The 5,950-nt window shown below is 39.0% G+C and overlaps 1 pseudogene; it reads right to left on the bottom strand.

The window, feature by feature from the left end:
- Nucleotides 1-3,087: 3,087 nt before the first annotated feature.
- Nucleotides 3,088-3,959, bottom strand: LOC103631374 (actin-like; annotated as a pseudogene).
- Nucleotides 3,960-5,950: the final 1,991 nt, after the last annotated feature.

The following is a 5,950-nucleotide window of genomic DNA, read 5'->3' as shown; positions in this document are numbered from 1 at the left end:
AGACATGTCCAGTGTGCTCTGACTTCTAATGCGCACTGTTCACTTTTGCAGTCGACCGTTGGCGCCAGGTTACCGTTGCTCTATTAGCGCACCGGACAGTCCGGTGAATTAAAACGGAGCACCCCTTGGTAAAACTCGAGAGTGAGCCGTTCGCTTGGTGCTCGGCCTGGGGCACCAGACACTGTCCGGTGCGCCACTGGCAGCACACTCTCAAGTTCTTTGCTCCAGAGCTTGTTGAGTCCCCAACTTGATTTCTTTCTTGGTTTATGTTGAACCTTATGCATCAGAGATAAGAGACATCTAGGCAAACTAATTAGTCCATGTGGTTTGTGATGGACCTCAACCACCAAAATCGATTATAGGAAATGATTAAACCCATTTCCCTTTCAATCTCCCCCTTTTTGGTGATTGATGCCAACACAAACCAAAGCAAATATAAGGTGTAAAATGTAACTAGTTTGCAATTATGATAGATGTGCATATGTTACTTAGATTTAAACCAATTGAAAGACTTTCTGCATAAGTCTAGGAATGAATGTGATTGCTTTCTTCTATTATCATTTTGGACCACATTTGCACCACTTGCTTGTTTTTGCAAATCTTTTGGAAAAGTCTTTTCGAATTCTTTTGCAAATAGCTAAAGGTATAAGGATATGATTTCAAGAAGCATTTTAAGATTTGAATTTCCTCCCCCTGTTTCAAATGCTTTTCCTTTGACTAAGTAAAGCTCCCCCTGAAGAAATTCTCCCCTTAGCTTTCAAGAGGGTTTTTGAAATGATTTCCCCCTTTTTTTGAAATAGACACCAAATAAAATTATACTAATTGAAATTTTGAGACTAACTGAAATACCAATTGAAATAATTTCTTCCTTTAGTTTTGAAAAATTTAAAAATCATGGTGGTGGTGGTGGAGTCCTTTTGCTTTGGGCTTAATACTTTCTCCCTATTTGGCATTAATCGCCAAAAATGGAGAACTTGAGAGCCCTTTTGATTTCCCCTCCTTTGGTAAAAGAAATATGAGTGAAGGTGTATACCAATTGAGATTTTATGAGTAAGGCAAAGGATAAATGATACCGTCAGAGTTGGAGTGGAAGCCTTGCCTTTGCCGAATTCTCTATTTCCCTTTCAGTTTAAGACTAAGAATAGAAATATACTTGAAAGCACATTATTCTAAGCCTTGGTACAAGAAGAATAAGAAGTATGCATTTGTACCAAATGAAATAGACATGATCAAAGGTATATAATTGAGTAATGTGTGCAATGTTTCAATCAAAGTTCCGAGAATCAAGTATATTTAGCTCATTTCTAAGTTTGCTAAAAGTATTTTCATCTAGAGGCTTGGTAAAGATATCGGCTAATTGGTTGCGGGTGCTAACATAAGCAATTTCGATATCCCCCTTTTGTTGGTGATCTCTCAAGAAGTGATACCGGATGTCTATGTGCTTAGTTTGGTTGTGTTCAACGGGATTATCCGTCATGCAGATTGCACTCTCATTATCACATAGGAGAGAGAATTTGCTCAATTTGAAGCCATAGTCCCTAAGGGTTTGCCTCATCCAAAGTAATTGTGCACAGCAATGGCCTACAACAATATACTTGGTTTCGATGGTGGAAAGAGCTACTGAGTTTTGTTTTTTTGAAGCCCAAGACACCAGGGATCTCCCCAGAAACTGACAAGTCCCTGATGTGCTCTTCCTGTCAATTTTACATCTGGCATAATCGGCATCGGAATACCGAATTAAATCAAAGGTAGATCCCTTGGGGTACCACAACCCAAACTTAGGAGTGTACACTAAATATCTCATGATTCTTTTCACGACCCTAAGGTGAACTTCCTTAGGATTTGCCTAGAACCTTGCACACATGCATACTGAAAGCATTATATCCGATCGTGAAGCACATAAATAGAGTAAAGATCTTATCATCGACCGATATACCTTTTGTTCTATACATTTACCTCCCGTGTTGATGAGGTCGAGATGCCCATTGGTTCCCATGGGTGTCTTGATGGGTTTGGCATTCTTCATTCCAAAACTTGAATATACTTAGTTTGACTGATGAAGGTGCCTTCTTAGAGTTGCTTGATTTGAAATCCAAGGAAGTACTTCAACCCCCCCATCATTGACATCTCGAATTTCTGTATCATTATTGTTGGGGGTCTACTTCGTCGCCAAAGGTCCTATAAGAAGAAACACCTTCGGAAGATTAACACAGAAAGCAACGTCGAAGCTACCATCCAGGGAGCTTCGGCATAGTGATACGCCTTGAGACGAAGGGATGCATCGACTTAAAGATGAAAAGACCGATCGGCCCATGATAATTTGTGTCATGATTGTAACTAGTTGTAAAGGACATGAATGTAATTTCATACAGGCCGCGACCTGTGCCTATAAATAGACTAGGTAAATACCCGTGCGTTGCAACGGAAAAAGAACAATACAACAATACATATTCATGACCCTATGTTGTGTTGTTAATTAAAATTAAACTATGTATACAACTTTATAGTAGTGCCACACACGTTTTAAATATAGTACAATGTCCGTACGTGGTGATGACACAAATTATTCAATAAAATGTTAGTACACAATAATTACACAAAAACTAACACATATTATCATCAACCTCAAGAAACATATTGTCATCCATTTCAATATCCTTTTCATAACTGTTGCCATTCTTTCTATAGTGAGATAAACCTTTTTCACATAAGCATCACCCTCTTTACATGAACCCTCTTAGAACCCCAACGTGCAGTCTAGTTATTTTCACAAAGACGCAAACTACACGGGCAACAGCCGACACCCTTCCGTTGTGTAAAATCCAGACCAACCACGCACATCAGGAACATCCTAATATGGCACTGTTGTTGGGGAAAAAACTAAACTGACCTAACGATCTATACTGCTGAAGTATTGCACATGTTTCTTTGTACAGTACATCAATCGACTTTACCACCTTGCACAATGCTCCATGGCCAACTGCTCTTCAATATCCAGAAAGAACGAAGAATGCTAGAGAGACCATGGGACAAACTTGCATCCCAACTAACTGAAAATGCAAGCAACATATATACTGCTCCTGAAATTCAGAAGCACTTCATGTGGACGATGCCCAGACCAGATTCATCATACTCTTCCTTGGAGATCCACATCTACAACACAATAACAAGACTAAGTCAAATTTCAAATACAATAGATTGCAGAGCAAGCAAAAACGTCTCATTTAGATTTTGACAGGATAACAACCTACTGAAAGGTACTGAGGGAGGCCAGAATTGAACCACCAATCCAAACACTGTACTTTCTCTCCGGCGGAGCAACCACCTTCACCTTCATGCTACTGGGGGCAAGTGCAGTAATCTCCTTGCTCATGCGGTCACTAATACCAGGGAACATAGTGGAGCCACCACTGAGGACAACATTACCGTACAAATCCTTTCTGATATCGATGTCACACTTCATGATGGAGTTGTACATGGCATGGATGCTAGCAGATTCCATGCCAATGAAGGATGGCTGGAATAGAAACTCAGGGCACCTAAACCTTTATGCACCGATTGTGATAACCTGGCCATCGGGCAGCTCGTAGCTCTTCTCAACACTGGAGCTGGTCCTGGCAGTCTCCAGCTCCTATTCATAATCAAGGGCAACGTAGGCAAGTTTTTCCTTGATGTTGCTGACAATTTCTCGATCGGCAGTCATAGTGAAGGAGTAAACCCTCTCAGTAAGGATCTTCATCAGGTTGTCGGTAAGGTCACACCATCGTGGAATAACATCTTTACTCTTTGACTCTTTGTTGATGGTTCCAAGTGCAGGAGTACTTGGAGAACTGATCCTGAGTCTCTGACCATCAGAAAGACGCACTACTGTCGATCAGTTTCAACGATGCAGAAAAAGAAATGACGAAAGAAACATAGGCTGCATGAAACTTCAGTAGAGCAAATGATGATAGAAACATAGCATAAAAAGTGAATTAACCTTGTCAGTAGCTGCTTGTAGCGTGACATGGTCACCCCATTCACCATACCTGGAAAAGATTCTTTTCAATAATACAACAGTCAGAAAATTCACAAATTCAGGGACTTCTATTATTGAAGCGGCAAAGTTAATATAGTAATATCCATACTTCTTCATTTTCTTGCAATAATGTTTATATTTCATTGGAACGTAACCTTCATATAAGGAGTTACATTCCTTGAGCTACAAAAAGAGAAAAACAACACATATAAGCATGCAAGCCTCTCAGGAATGAAAAAATATATTAGACCAATGGTTAGAAAATTATGTTTCTGAATACTTCATCTGTTCTTTTTTCGATAGGAAATGTTTTATTTGATTTTGTTCACAAATAGAATGAGCCTGATAAGTTGCTTAGGACAATAATGCTTTGTTATTGTTGTTGCTGTATCAAAGAAATACTAAAATAGAATGGGCATGAGTTGGTGTACCTAACAATTTCCATCACCAGATACTCTCACCTCAAACAAGTTGTATGCATTTAGCCTACAAAGAACACTTAATCGTGAACACATGTTGATGTTTTATCTATAACCGAAACAGGCACAAGCTACAAGAGACTGAAGTTCCATATCCCCCAAAAGAGTTGAAAGAAATTTAATATCTAAAAGGGAAAATTTGGAAATGCAGTTTGTGTTGTACAATTATCGATATCAAAGAAGAAAACAGAACCACAAAGAAAAAAAGGGCGTACCCAGTGCCGTAGGCTTCCCGCACTGTGCGGGTCTGGGGAAGGGTATCTTTAAGCGCAAAGCCTTACCCGCATAATATGCAGTGTAGGCTGAAAATTATATAACTTTAGTGGACACACACACAAGGGAAAAGAAAAAGAAAAGTGTATGCAGGGAAAAAGAGAGGCCTAGCTGAACAAAGTTAACTGTAAAAGAGAGGAACGATGATTTGCATAACTTGTTTATATCCACATTTATCTACAATACTTTCATGATGTCTGTGATGCCATTTCAAATATCTTTCTCCACAAACACAATTTGCATCCATTCCCAAGTATTTCAGCATGCATTTAACATATGACATGATAAAATATCCACATGGACTTAAAGTGATGTTCCATGTATGTAATACTCAATTCTGCATGTATGGGATGACAATGGCCTCTCAAATGTACAACTATATATGTACAGTACACGCACTGATATTGCACTTGAAGCACAGGGACCTATGATGATACAATAGAAAACTTGATGGCTTACCTCAGGCGTCAATGGGCAAAGGCCATCTTTTCTTTTCAAGTCTGAGTCAATCACTTTTTCTTTCCGCCATGGATAAGCATACCTGAAGCCAAGAGCAGTTCAGAGCATGTCACTTCAACAGAAGAAATAAGTAGAGGAAATTTCACTCTAGGTTAAAGGCGCAATTCCAAATATATTGAAACAAACAATTGAGTTTTAACAGACTTACCGTAGGAAACAATCTAGGGTTATAGGCTGAAAAGTAACACATTTGGTTATCCCTGATCATGTTAATCCATATTTTTTTACCAACCACACTAACAATAGATATGATGATAAGGGGCCCAACCCAGATGACAGATGAAAACTATAGAACAATCAAACAATTCCTACTGGTAAAGCTCTTCCGGTTCTTTCCTGGGTATTTGTCCATCTTTTCAGCTAGATACACTTCTGAATCTACATAGGTAAACCATGTACCCCATTAGAACCAAATTCCCAATCTTCAAAAACTCACTATAATTTAGTGTTGCAAGATAATGGGGATGTAACAAGTCCAGTAGTTAATATATCCATGAACTTTGCAATCCCTGCAATAATAGGTGTCCCATCAGTGCTTGTCCCACCTACTATTCTAGCCTGCAAAATGAAATTGAGGATCAAATTATTTCTTCTAAATCAATGTCATATGTTAAATTGATCAAAACAGCAAATTCTGATTGGGCAGGTTAGTTCAATTTGG

Source organism: Zea mays, chromosome 6 (genome assembly GCF_902167145.1).
Source record: "Zea mays cultivar B73 chromosome 6, Zm-B73-REFERENCE-NAM-5.0, whole genome shotgun sequence".
Classification (NCBI taxonomy): Eukaryota; Viridiplantae; Streptophyta; class Magnoliopsida; order Poales; family Poaceae; genus Zea; species Zea mays.
Note: the sequence above shows the minus strand (reverse complement) of the source record. Positions and strands in the feature narration are given on the sequence as shown.